The following is a 14,628-nucleotide window of genomic DNA, read 5'->3' on the forward strand; positions in this document are numbered from 1 at the left end:
TGCATGGGTGAATGGTATGGCGTCAGTCAGTACAGAGAAGCAAATGGCATCAGTGCCAGATGCACTTCAGAGGGGAGAGCATTCCACAATCACAGTACCACCATAGAGGTGCCAGCACTGTACTGCGTCACAATATGCCTCACTCAGGGCCAGCCTGATCATAAGCCTTGCTGAGGCAGTCACCTAAGTGGCAGACTCAGGAGAGCTGGCAGCCGTGACAGACCTGAAAAGGAAAGAGATATGCATTCTCCTTTACCTTTTCCACTCCTTCAGTTGCAGATGCAGTGCTGCAAGGATCTTGCCACTGCCCGCCTTGGGAGGGATCTGGGCCTGGTGGCTCCACAGGCTTTCTCCAGTTGTCTCAGCCTGTGGCTTCCTACAGGGGCCACCACAGGTCAGAGGTGGAGAAGACACATGAGGGTCCCAGCTGCTACCATTCCTGTCACTGTCATCTGTGCCAGCCCCCAGCACTGGCCCCAGCCAATGAGCGAGGGGCTTTCCTGCTGCTGAGTCACCTCAAGTGGCAAAATGTCTTGGAACTGGCCCTGGCTCCACCCAAAGGTGCATCAACAAGTAGGATCTGGGCCAGATATGGGAGTGATATTTGAATGTAGCATAGAGTGATATATGTATTGCTATAGTGGTTCACTCCAGGTAAGGGTATATAGGGTACGTTTCTCCTGTTTATAACTCAGGCAACCACTTTAGCGCCTGTACAGCCTAATGCACATTTCTTTTTCTTTCCCACCCACCACCCAATCATGGTTGAAATCTGAACAACATTCAGGTTACTTCATTGAACGTGGAGAGTGCAAATGAGGCTCAAAGGCTCATAGAACATTTCAATTGCTTGCTTTTCTTTCAGGGTTCACATTACTCTGTCAAAGATAGCACAAATGAACTCTCATTATTTATCATTATGAAAATTGTACTCGTGGCTGCGACAGTGTAGGTAGCTCAGGTGCTGATGCAGATTCCTTATGTCAGAAAGAAGTACAGTGCTTGTTTAAGAACCGCTAAGGAGGGGGTGGATTATGGTATATTGTGGCCACAAGTCCCAAATCCACATCTTCCTATATCTGCTGCTCCCCAGATATCCATCTTCTCCAGGAGTAACCATCTATTCCAGGAGTTGGGAACTGGGAAACTCGTGCCTGAGGGCTAAATGTGGCCTTCCATATCTATCATCCATCTATCTATCTATCTATCTATCTATCTATCTATCTATCTATCTATCATCTATCTATCTATCATCTATCTATCTATCTATCTATCATCTATCTATCATCTATCTATCTATCTATCTATCTATCTATCTATCTATCTATCTATCATCTATCTATCTATCTATCTCCATCTCCCTCTGAACTCTTCCTACCCCACTCCCATACCAGGACACCCCCCTTTCACCATACCATACCCCCTTCGGTCCTGATTGACACTCTCTTCCAGGGTTCTTTCTTGGTCAAAATGTGTCCATCAACTGCATTAATGCCTCTGGCTTGGTTGGATGAAGAGAGGCATGTGTTGCGTGTGGGTGTAAAAACCTCTGACTTCTGACTGACTGGAAGGTAGCCCACGCTAAAAAAGCCGGAGACACATTCATTACTTTGCCCAACTTTGCCCTCTGGCCCCACCAGCATGTGGCCTCTGGAAGAGAATGTGGCCCTCTGGCTGCAAAAGGGGATATATTCAGTGGGTGCTTGTTGATGTCTATGAAGTTGTTTGGATTGAATTTCCTGAGAAAATTTCTGAGAATGGTTTGCATTGGGTGGGGCTTAAATGCAGGCTGATAGTTGCAACAAATTAAATTTTTTTTGGAAATGGTGGTGGTGATGGGAAAGGATGTCGATGTGTTAGTTTCTTAATTCCTACTGAGAAGAAGCTCCCCACTTCCATGCCACCTTTTTGCCATGTCAAATTTTTTTACCTCTTCACATATTACCACACAAGGCCTTGTATGTTTCATTCCTAAGAGTATTGCCTGAAAGCCAAGTTACCAGCAGCAGTGAAATGGAAATCAATATGGTAAAGGTGTAAAACAGGGGAAATATGCCTGACAGCATCCTTCACAATGTAGAAACTGATCTGTAGAAAATGTAACTTGAAAAAAAAAAGACATTGCACATACTTTTGTAAACCAAGAAATCTTTAATAAAAATACAGTAAAAAATATATTACAAAAATGTTTTAACTACTTGGAAAAAACTTCAAAATTTGAAGTTCATTTTGGTAATAGGCCCTTTCTCTGTTTTCTTGTACTGTATATTCTATGGCAGGCTTCCTCAGCCTCGGCCCTCCAGATGTTTTTGGCCTACAACTCCCATGATCCCTAGCTAGCACAACCAGTGGTCAGGGATGATGGGAATTGTAGTCCCAAAACATCTGGAGGGCCGAGGTTGAGGAAGCCTGTTCTATGGCTTGTATTTCTGCTAATACAGAAGTGTCCTTCATTTCCTATAAATGTCAAGGGGGCTCCATGTGATTAAAAGGAAGTGGGGCGACATTGCTCCCCTTGCCCTGAGCTCATGAGCTTCCTTGCCCCCAGACGTCTGTAAGTTGAGCACAGATGCCTAAAAAGAAGAACTCTAGGTGCGAAAGCTTCTGTGTGATCTCTTCTCCTATTCAACTATCCATAGTCAATGTGCAGATGTTGGAGGGTAGGGGGCAAGGAGGCACATTCTGGGTTGGAGATGGCATACACAGTTCCACTTCCCCTTAATTGTGTGGCATTCCCTGCATGAGTGCAATTGTGGCTCAGAAGCCACAGAATAAGCATGAGCGAAGCAAGGGCGAGTTAGAGGTGGGCAGCTCAATAGAGTGCCTAGACGTTGCTTTGGTGTATTGTCTGGGAGAAAAGAAAGCAGGGACTCTATCCTGACCAGAGAGTGTTACATGGCAGCACCAATGCTGCTTATGATTTCATCCAACTGTTTTGCATTGAGCCTCCTGACCAGGCGCTCCAATGCAACTGCAGTTGTACAGCTTTGCCTTTCTGAAAGTGGTGGAGAAGGCTCATAAATTCCTATTTTGTTTTTCTTCCCAGTTCCTGGTACACAAATGTGCTTAAAGACTGTATTTCTTAAAAAAACCCCCCACACACTCTTGAACAGTTAACTAAAGAATAAGAAATATATAGTATGTTAGTTCTACTCTTTCCCCTCTGGTACGCACCCAGAATTGTTTTCAAATAGTTCTAACAGAATTGCTTCTCTCCATTCACTGTCATTGGTGGCTGAGTTAATGGGACTGCTGAGGAGTGGACTCAAATCAATAGAAAACTCCCATTCATGCCAATGGGCTTTTGATCAGCCTCTCATTCTTCCCCAAACTGCCGACTGCAACTGTACCATGGTATGCCTGGTGCTGACTATGCAAGGTGTTTGTTCTTCTGCTTCAATGGGAGAAGGTGGAGATTTACCAACAGATTGTTTCTTTGGAAATTTTGTTTTAGTCTCCTTGCAGCTGTTTATATAAAGAGGATATAAAAATAATCACACATATATTCCTTAAAAAATAAAATGGTGCTTTTGCATTAAGGCATCTCAAAGCTGAGGCTAGTGCAATTCTTGATGAAAGACGATCAGCTAGGGCTTATTCTGCAGTAAACATCCATTTATCTCCTGTGAATAGGGAGTTAGAATAAAGTGATCACAAGTTGGCAATAAACCAGGGCTTATCTTCTCTTTAACATACAGGTCATATGTTTAAAATGGAATTGGAATATTACCACCTTTCCTTAAATTGACAAATCACTCTCCTGTGTTAATCTTCCATATATTAAAAAGTTGTTTGGTTGGTTATTTACCCACATAATTTAGCATACCCCCCTTCAGCTTAAATTGAGGATAGCATACAATTAAAGAGATAAAAGAGACTGAAACATCAATTAAAGCAAAAACTAAAGGATAAAAACAGAAGCAAACTAAAAAGGTAATGCAACTGCAATTTCCAGTAATAGCAGGTGAGATATTTAAAAATCTGGGTAAGGAAAGATCTAGGTGAAGCTGGGTAAATTGAAAGGTCTTTGCCAGGTATCCAAAAGACTTGGCTCCAGGCCTTGATCTTGTGGGAAAGAGTTCCATACATGAGCTGCCACTACTGAAAAGGCCCTTTCCCTGATTGCCACTTTCCTCACTATACCCAGAGAAGGGTCTCTGCACATGATATTAGTACACCTTGTGGGGGGTTAGGCAGACCTTTAGATGTTGAAGTTCCTAGATGCACAAGCTTCAAATGTTAAGACCAGTATTTTGAATTGTTCTGTGAAATGGACTGATAGCCTGTAAAACTATTTAAATACTGCAGTCATGTGTTCTGTCTTACTGTTAACTATCAATGATCAGCAGTGTTCAGGACCTATTGAAATATCCAAGTAGTTCCAAAATGCAGCACCACACATACCGTATTTTTCGCCCTATAAGACGCACTTTTCCCCCTCCAAAAATGAAGGGGAAATGTGGGTGCGTCTTATGGGGCGAATGCAGACTCCTTGGCTTCAGCGATAGCAACACGAAGCCTCCGAAGCCTGCGCTCCGGAGGCTTCGCGTTGCTTCCGCTGAAGCCAGGAGAGTCTGCTGTTTGAGGCTGGCGGTGGAGGAAAGCAGCGCTTCCCCCATCGCCAGCCCCAGAGGATGGGGGGCAGCAGGAAGGCGCGCGACGCCTTGCTGCTACTCTCCAACCCGGGTTTGAGGCTGGCGGTGGGGAAAGCAGCGCTTCCCCCATCGCCAGCCCCAGAGGATGGGGGGCAGCAGGAAGGCGAGCAACGCCTTGCTGCTACTCTCCAACCCGGGTTTGAGGCTGGCGGTGGGGAAAGCAGCGCTTCCCCCATCGCCAGCCCCAGAAGATGGGGGGCAGCAGGAAGGCGCGCGACGCCTTGCCGCTACTCTCCAACCCGGGTTTGAGGCTGGCGGTGGGGAAAGCAGCGCTTCCCCCATCGCCAGCCCCAGAGGATGGGGGGCAGCAGGAAGGCGCGCGACGCCTTGCCGCTGCTCTCCAACCCGGGTTTGAGGCTGGCGGTGGGGAAAGCAGCGCTTCCCCCATCGCCAGCCCCAGAGGATGGGGGGCAGCAGGAAGGCGCGCGACGCCTTGCCGCTGCTCTCCAACCCGGGTTTGAGGCTGGCGGTGGGGAAAGCAGCACTTCCCCCATCGCCAGCCCCAGAGGATGGGGGGCAGCAGGAAGGCGCGCGACGCCTTGCCGCTGCTCTCCAACCCGGGTTTGAGGCTGGCGGTGGGGAAAGCAGCGCTTCCCCCATCGCCAGCCCCAGAGGATGGGGGGCAGCAGGAAGGCGCGCGACGCCTTGCCGCTGCTCTCCAACCCGGGTTTGAGGCTGGCGGTGGGGAAAGCAGCACTTCCCCCATCGCCAGCCCCAGAGGATGGGGGGCAGCAGGAAGGCGCGCGACGCCTTGCCGCTGCTCTCCAACCCGGGTTTGAGGCTGGCGGTGGGGAAAGCAGCACTTCCCCCATCGCCAGCCCCAGAGGATGGGGGGCAGCAGGAAGGCGCGCAACGCCTTGCCGCTGCTCTCCAACCCGGGTTTGAGGCTGGCGGTGGGGAAAGCAGCACTTCCCCCATCGCCAGCCCCAGAGGATGGGGGGCAGCAGGAAGGCGCGCGACGTCTTGCCGCTGCTCTCCAACCCGGGTTTGAGGCTGGCGGTGGGGAAAGCAGCACTTCCCCCATCGCCAGCCCCAGAGGATGGGGGGCAGCAGGAAGGCGCGCGACGCCTTGCCGCTGCTCTCCAACCCGGGTTTGAGGCTGGCGGTGGGGAAAGCAGCACTTCCCCCATCGCCAGCCCCAGAGGATGGGGGGCAGCAGGAAGGCGCGCGACGCCTTGCCGCTGCTCTCCAACCCGGGTTTGAGGCTGGCGGTGGGGAAAGCAGCACTTCCCCCATCGCCAGCCCCAGAGGATGGGGGGCAGCAGGAAGGCGCGCGACGCCTTGCCGCTGCTCTCCAACCCGGGTTTGAGGCTGGCGGTGGGGAAAGCAGCGCTTCCCCCATCGCCAGCCCCAGAGGATGGGGGGCAGCAGGAAGGCGCGCGACGCCTTGCCGCTGCTCTCCAACCCTCCTTTGGGCTTTTGCGGGAGATGGGGGAATTCCCCCACCTCCCGCAAAAGCAGGCAAAAGCCGTGCGCTCTTTAAAGGGGCTCCCCGGCTTCTGCTGGCTTTTCTACGAGGGGGGGAATTCCCCAACCTCCTAGAAAAGCCTGCAGGAGCCGTGCACCCTTTAAAGAGCGCGCCGCTCTTGGGGGCTTTTCCCCAAGGAGGGAGAAGGGACTGACTGGCCCTTTCAGTCCCTTCTCCCTCCTAGTCGAAAAGCCCGCAGGAGTCAAGTGGGGCTCCTGTGGGCTTTTGCGGGAGGTGGGGGAATTCCGCCACCTCCCGCAAAAGCAGGGAGAAGGTCTTGGAGTAGCGCACAGGCTGCGTGCAGCCTGTCCGCTGCTCCCAGAGCTGCGGGGGGGAAATCATATTTTTTTCCTTGATTTCCCCCCCTGAAAACTAGGTGCGTCCTATGGGCCGGTGCGTCTTATAGGGCGAAAAATACGGTATAATCAATCTCAGTTGTCTAAACAGGATCATACAAGAGCACAAATAAGGTGGAGGCAGCAACTGGCACAGCACCCACAGTGCCACAGATGCCAGTTGGGCATCCAAAAACAAAGCTGGATCTAACAATGGGACTCCCAAACCTGAAAATTCATCATTTAGGTAAATATACAGCTCAATCCAGAATAACTCAATCCTTGGTTCACTACCAACCTTACCTCCATCCTGTCTGAAATGAGCTTCATTTTATTGCCCTTTATTGAAGCCATTATGCATATCAGATCTGATGTAATGTAATGTTTCAAGTGCATCACCTGAATCAGATAAAAAGAAACAGAGCTGGGTGTCATTAGCACATAGTATCATGGGCAGATCAGTGAAATTCCAGAACCACTTCCTGGAACTGGCTGTCAGTGTGCAACCAATCGCCATCCAATACAACTTGTTCAGAACGGTGGGGGGCATGGCCAATAGTATCAAAAGCTGCCAAGAGGCCCAGGAGAATTTTCAGGGCTGCATGTTTCGGTTCTTCTAACCTAGGTTATCAGGATAACTAAGTATCAGTACCAAACCTGGGATCCATATAATCCAAGAATGTCTGAAGTTGGCAATTAAGGGTACATACACTATTGATTAGGTGTTTTGGCATCAAACTGGAAGCTGGTGGAATGGATAGGAAGACTTCACTCATAAACAAAGTGACCTTTTCCCAGGAGGTTCTTTGCTTTGATATGGCAGGAAGTAGGTCATGCAGATTTCACAGTCACGTTGAGTTGTAAGTGGCTTTCAGTTAACATTTCAGAAAAAAGGACTAGTAAGCCCAATAAATAATAAAGTACCGATAATTAGACTCCCCTCCTTCAGTGGGTCACCAGCAACAGGCAGAAATCCAGCACAGTATTGACAGCTTGATGGGTGGTGGTGGTTCTGTATAATGGGGTACAAAATATATCCAGGAAGCGCTTGCAATCCTTTCAAAAAGCAATCAATCTCAGAATGCAGAGGTAAGGACACCGACTATTCAGTACTACTAGCGAGGAAGCCACTTTGAATTCTAAGTCAACTGAAGTGCTAAGGCAACTCCTAGTAATTGATACAAGAATTGGACTAAAGCATTGCGAAGGACCAAGGTTTGCTTTGCTAAAGAGGAACAAAAATGTTTTCCATAGAAACATGGAAATGGACTCCCTTCAGGTTCAAAGCATAACAGCTGGGAATGCAGATTACTAGCGACTGTGTGGAAAAGTTTAATTTGCACCTGTAAACTTATGAAATCAGGTGAAATTTAACTTTGCTGTGAATATTTTTCCAGTTCCATAAAACACAGAGACACTCATCACCCACCCCCTCACTAACATTGGGCCAAGTGTTTAAGTGAGCAAACATAAGCACATCATCCTTAAAGCGTCCACCAACAAACCAAACACTGTAGTGATACACAATGTGATACACAATTTACAGCTTTGTAATGGGAAGGGGAGAGAGAGTGCTGAGAAGATTTCCAAACTCTTTCCATTTTTCTCCACCCAAAAGTCAACTTTTCACACAAAACCACCATTGACAATTAATCTCACTCTTTTTCTCAATGTCCTCACCACCCCGGAACTAAATAACAGTAATGGATCTATTCAGTAAACATTTACTTAAACTAGACTTCCTGCATTTCCACAGCATCAAGAAATATGTTTTTATGATTTTTCTTTTTGTTTGTTTTGTTATGGTACTGTCTTTGCTTGTTGTTGCTAACTGCCTTGGGTACTGTGTTCAGGAAGGGAGAAAAAACAACAACAATAGTAACAAACTCCTCAAAATAATTTTTGTAATAACCTTGAAATTTACTCCAAACGATCCCAGATATATTCGCTGCACAGATAATATCTGCTTCCTGGCCCCAGTCTGGATTCAGACTTAGTCACGATTAGAGTGGGTCTACTCTAAAAGTGACCCAGGCTCCAACCTTAACCCCACTGACCTGGGATTAAGCCCCACTCAATTCAGTGCACTTGAGTAGACATGGTTGGAATAGCAGTGTAAGTCTGGATCCAATTGATTGACTTTAGTATCAGCTGGGGATCCTATCCTGAGAATCATCATCATCATCATCATCATTAGTAGATTTTTACACCACCCTTCATAAAAAAGATTTCAGGATGGTTCACAAGATAAAAATACAATATAAAAGCACAAACAAATAGTTAAAACTTTCCTCCACAAAGGAAATAAAAACTACAAAAAAGGAACAACTGTGTCCCTTTTGCGATAGAATTTCATCTAGTATCTTCTAACTAAACTTTTGCAATTACAGAAAACTACTCCTTGGCAGCCAATTCACAACATCTTGAAAAAGCTATAGGTATGCTTCCTTTCACTACATTCTCCTTGTCTCCAGATCCATGCAAATGACTTGTTAGAGCTGAACCAAATCTGCCTATCATAAATTCTGAATGGCATCATTATAAATCCAATGGCCAAATTTATCTTAGGGGGAACTTATCTTAGGAAAACGGTCACCTTCAAAAGCAGAATGGCTGGCAAGACCTATTACATCACCTGCAAGCCCAGCATTGTAATATATGTTACAGGGTGCAAATGCCCTGGATGTCGCATGCAGTATGCTAGGAAAACATCTATGGACCTTTGCCCCATGCGGAAATCACAAGTCAGCAATCACAGCATAAATGCTTGAACAGCCTGTTGCAAGACGTTTTAATATAGGTGACTGTATCCTTTCAGATATAAAAAAGCATTCCTAATTGAAAAGTCATCCAATCTTGGACTAGTGACAAATGCAGGGCAGGGGGCACATTTCTTAAACACCAAGTGCCCTAAGCTGGAGGATAATACTTCAACTTTCACATTTTTTTATTTTATAAAAAAAAACCTGTATTGTACATGCACGCACACACATTTTTTATCCAAGTTGCTCCAGGTGGCTTACACATTACTTCCCTCTCCATTTCACCCTCACAACAACCCTCTAGGGTAGATTAGGTGGAAAGGTCATGACTGGCCCAAGTTCACCCAGCGAGCTTTACATCTGAGTGGGGATTTGAACTCTGGTCTCCCAGGCCCTGGTCCGGCACTCTAGCCACTACATCACATATGGGAGATATCACTATCCTGCGTATTATCTCCAGGAAGATTCTTAGAAATATCGCCTTGGTTACCAGTGCTCAGTTTGAAATCCAACTCTAACCCTATTTACATATTATATGCATGTAGAGGTGGGACACCTATCTCAGGGGTCAAATGCAGTTTTTCAGGAAGACATTTCTATTTGGCCTTGGAAACCCTGCCCACATGTCAGGAGTCCAGTCCCCGGCTTGATAACACAGTGAACATAATTCATTAAAAGGATGATTTATTGTCAAAACAAACAGATAACTCCGGGCAGCTCTAATACAGCCTCTGCCATCATCAATCATGATGACCCTTCTTTCCTCTTACACCAACATAAACAGAACCTATGATGCTTACATTTCTGATTCTGTTTCCTGTCATACACCCTCCCCCAGCGACAACTTTCAGGGCTCATTGGATCCCTTCCAACTTCTTCCTGAGAAGACAGACTGTCAATCTTCTCTTCCATGAGTTTTCCCTCCCCCTGAGAGACCTGGATGAGATCCTGCTCACTCAAGATAGTTCCCTTGCCAACCTGCATTCCAAGGAGCGGTGGAGTTACCCCTGTCTGATGTGAACTCTGCTCAGCCTGCATGTGATTTGGCTCTCTCTGTTCTTCAGCAGACTGCAACCTTTCGCTTAGAGCTGTCTCAGTCCTGACACCATGCAACGCCCCTCCCCATGGGTCATGCCATCCTTGAGTACTTTTCCTGGCTGGAGTATGCCCTTGAACTCTTGCTTGCCTGAAAGGGGGATGGAGAGATGGGGAGCATGTGTGCAGAAGCCTCCAACCTACTGTACAAAGCTAAGAGAGTCACATCCATTGGTCCTCCCACCTGCACCCAACCTTGGCCACCACTGACATGTCGCCTCCAGAAAAAGGTTCTCCATCTCTGATGCTAAGCTTCTGTGTCAATAATGAGAAGGTAGGTTGTGGTGCTGGTTTTGCTCCCAGTGCCACAAGCTTTGTTTTATCAGCCACTTATTTACATATACATTTCAGAGTAGGTGTGTGTGTGATTGCATCCCATGAGAATTTAAAATCCAGGTGGATGCAGCACTATTTCATTGTTTTTCACATCATGTATGCATCTATTAGCACATACACACTTTTCTATATTCTCCACTATAGTTGTTATGTGATCATGAATAAGCAGCAAAGCAGTCCCTGCAACTGGAATGGAGTCAGCCAGCTGCTAAGATGTGTGTTCGAGTTTTTATTAAAAAACCAGAGCACAGCCAGCAGCTGAATCCTAATTGTAGCAATTCACATTTATGGAGTTTAAAAACCTTTCTGGTTTTCCTCCGAACAGGTGGATTTTCCACTACTGAGGGAGACTGAGCAGAAATTAACTAGAGCTTAGAAACAGTTGCATTCTTTTAGCTATATTGTATTTTCCTATTGTCTGCAGCATTTTGATCCAGGAAAAAGCATTATGCTTATGAACTAGTGATGTGCTTCAATTACAGTCTCTTCTCCTCGGCAAATATTGGAAATAATGATTCTTTAAAGAAATAGTTTTCCTTCTCATGTGAAACTCTCTCAAACATAGTCAGAGCCTGAGCCAACCCTACATTAGGCAGAGTGAGGAGCACAACTCATGTGGCAAATGCAGAGTGGTTGTGAATTGTTAGAAGACAGAGCTGTGTGCGCAACTTGTTCTGAGCCACCCAAGCTAGCCTGCCGTCGTTGGGTGTGGTCCCATTGCCAGAGATGAAGCATGTTTCAGCTACCAGTCTGGTCAGCTTTTGAACACAGAACAGAACAGAACACAGAACATAGAACACAGTTCTAGATTATCCTTAGCCCCAGGCAGCAAAATATCTTGGGCTAGCCCTGGTGAGGTCTATCTAACCTAGCACTGTCTACGCCAAGATCTCAGATGGAAGACCTTGGTGAAGGGAGATGCTGAAGACTGAACCTGGGACCTTCCATATATAAATGTGTTCATGGTAGAAATCCTTTCAGAACCAGGGGTGAGAAGATGTCATGTTATGCTCTCCAAAGTTTTTATAAGCATTAAGAAAGGTTAAGAAAAGTGGAGAGAAGTAGCAGCCAGTCTTGTCCTTTGTTGTTGTTGTTGTTGTTGTTTAGTCGTTCAGTCATGTCCGACTCTTCATTACCCCATGGACCAGAGCACGCCAGGCACTTCTGTCTTCCACTGCCTCCTGCAGTTTGGTCAAACTCATGCTGGTAGCTTCGAGAACACTGTCCAACCATCTCATCCTCCTCTGTCCTACTGGATAGGAAAAACACCCCATATTCATTTTAAGTGTGTGCAGTCAATATGTTGACTCTAAAATAAGATAATTACTATTTTACTACTTACTTCGTACAAATATATGCATGAAACTCTTTCATTTTGGACACACATTGACAGATGAAACTGTTCAAAATGGGGGTGTATAGCATAAGGTAAGTTTGGATCTATCTATCCTAGAAGGATATCGTCAATCTCTTAATAATACTGTATGAAAGGCAAGTGAATGTTAAAACTGAGATAGATCAGACACAGGGTAGTTACATGTTTTGGCTTCCACCTTCCACAGCAAAACATTAGGGATCAATATTTGGGATGGAATAACTCTAAGAAGTGTGGTATGTACAAGAAAATTAGACAACATGTGTTGTCTTTAATCTTAAATTCCTGGTTTGATAGGACCCTTTATACATCTAAAACTTCTATTTTCCTTCTAATATCCCTTGATTTGATGGTTGCTCTGAAGCAAGGATGGGAAATCTGTGGCCCTCCAGAAGGTGATGGATTACAACTTCCACCATCTCTGATCATTGACCATGCTGACTAGAGCTGATGGAAGTTGTAGTCTGAAAATATCTGGAAGGCCGCAGGTTCCCCAACCCTGTTCTGTAGGAAATAGTTCTAAGTCAGATAAGTTGTGTCTATGAGAAAAGTCTTAAAACAGCTTGCACACATGTGTGCACCACACACACACACACACACACACACACTTTATATACATAGACCCACTTGTTCTATCTAAACCGTGTATAAATGCCTACTATTGTTTTACCAATGTATTGGGCATGGTACCCATGGAACATAGATTTAACAATACTAATAGTATTAATATCATAGTTAGATGTACAGACAGAAAGGAAATATGTGTACCTATCTGCCCATTTTATACACTTCTGCTAATTTGTACAATTAGGTTTGTACTCCTGACAATAGTATCATAATGATTCAAAATCTGAAATATGGAATTGATATGAGGGGGAAATGCAATTCCTTCCACTTTGGAAAATTCAAAGGGAGAATAACATTTTTTGAGAGAGAAAAATTAAGTCAGGTCATGTCATTTTACAATGGTGGTATGGAACAAACAGAGCAAAAGAACAGCTGCCATTTTAGTTCAATAGACCTTGAACCCCCTTGTGATACTGTTTGGAGCCTGCAGCGTAGGAAGAGTTGAAAGGTCTATTGTAAACGACTCAAAATTCTATTTATTAATTAGACTAGTCAGAGGCTGCTTTGTATTTGAAACAATGACTAACCTTTATTCCTGGGGTGTAGCTAAGCCCTTAAGCTAATTTGATTTCCTGCTTTTGCTTATATTTAACAATACTTTATCTTTATTTAGTTATTGCTCTGGATTGAACTTTCAGTGTTTAGATTTCCCTTTTATGTTTCAGATTGCCTGCTCTTTGAAGAAAGGGGGGGCATCTCATTGTAATGGCATTAAGGGTTTGACCAGATGGTTCCAGCCAGGTACACTCCAGAGAGCTATCCAATAAACACATTTCTCTCCATGCCTGTGTTTATCTCAGGTCATTGAAACAGGAGAGGGGAAACAGTTGCATAGCTAACTTACAAGCTGGAGAACAGTTTTTTAGTTTTGTTTTTTAAACTCCTATCCCACCATTTATTCCCTTCTGCCAGCTTTTTCTTTCTTTCTGCATTTCTTCCAGCTGGATTGAAAAACAGAAATAAACCACCAGGAGGGAGAATTTTAGGGGTGAATTGTTGTGTGTGGTAGGGAAAGAGTTAAACACCCCTTATTACCTGTTGGTTTGCTCCTATAAATGGCCTGCTGTATTACCATTTTCTAGCAAAGTTGTGGCAAAACATATGTCTACCAAGTTAATGGGATGTTCAGTACAAGTGTCAATATAGGGTGTTGTCAGGACATGCTGGGGTTCACAGCATCCTTGGTTATTTCAGGGTCACCTGTTTCTTTAAAGTGGCTGCAGTCCACCTTGGATGCAGAAGAGCAAGAGGTGGTGTGAGGCTTTTTCTCACACTCTGCCGGTTGGACATGGACCAGCTACAGCCATAAAGGTCTAATAAAAGGTTCCTGGAGTCAATGGGCTTACATTATCCTGTGAAAATAGTTGGGGGAGGAAAGAAATGAGTGTGAAGGTATCATGAGTCACAGGAGAGACTGATCCTAAATATCCAATTCCGGAGAGACTGATCCTACACACCAGACTCCTTTCTCCTCTCTCCTTGTCCCCACAAAAGCCCATAGAAAGAAGCTTTAATAAAACCCACTGAGGACTTTGAAGCCAGAGGCAACACAGAGTTTGAAGCTATTGCTCCAGAGCTTTCTCCAAAGACTATATGGAAGAAGACTGCACCTCTTGAGAGCAGGACTTGCATGGGGTGATGGATTTAAATTGTGTTGAATGCAAATAGTGCACTCCTGAGAGTTCCTTAGCAGCAAAGCCAAATGTGAGCCCTGTTACTTTCAGCAGGGATCAGATCCATTCAGGTGGACACCCTACTTCCACCTATGTTGCAGCTCCCCTGACATGCCACCCTCCATGTGTTTTGAAGTCCAATTCTCACCATCCCTGGCCATTTCTCACTATAGTTGTGGTCCAAAATATTTGGAGGCATCAAGTTGGAGAAGGCTGCTCTAGAGCTTGTTTGTACCATCTTGATCAATGCAGAGCAGACTGTCCAGGTAAGGTTGCCATGCTAATGTTGAAGAGGTGGAGAA

The 14,628-nt window shown here is 45.5% G+C and overlaps 1 long non-coding RNA gene across 2 annotated transcripts in view; it reads right to left on the reverse strand.

Annotated features, from left to right (window-relative positions):
- LOC308595297 overlaps positions 1 to 14,628 on the reverse strand; it is a 148,256-nt gene that overhangs the window by 13,543 nt on the left and 120,085 nt on the right. The gene's annotated exons all lie outside the window — the stretch shown is intronic.

Source organism: Podarcis bocagei (genome assembly GCF_964188305.1).
Source record: "Podarcis bocagei genome assembly, chromosome: 9".
In the NCBI taxonomy this organism is placed as follows: Eukaryota; Metazoa; Chordata; class Lepidosauria; order Squamata; family Lacertidae; genus Podarcis; species Podarcis bocagei.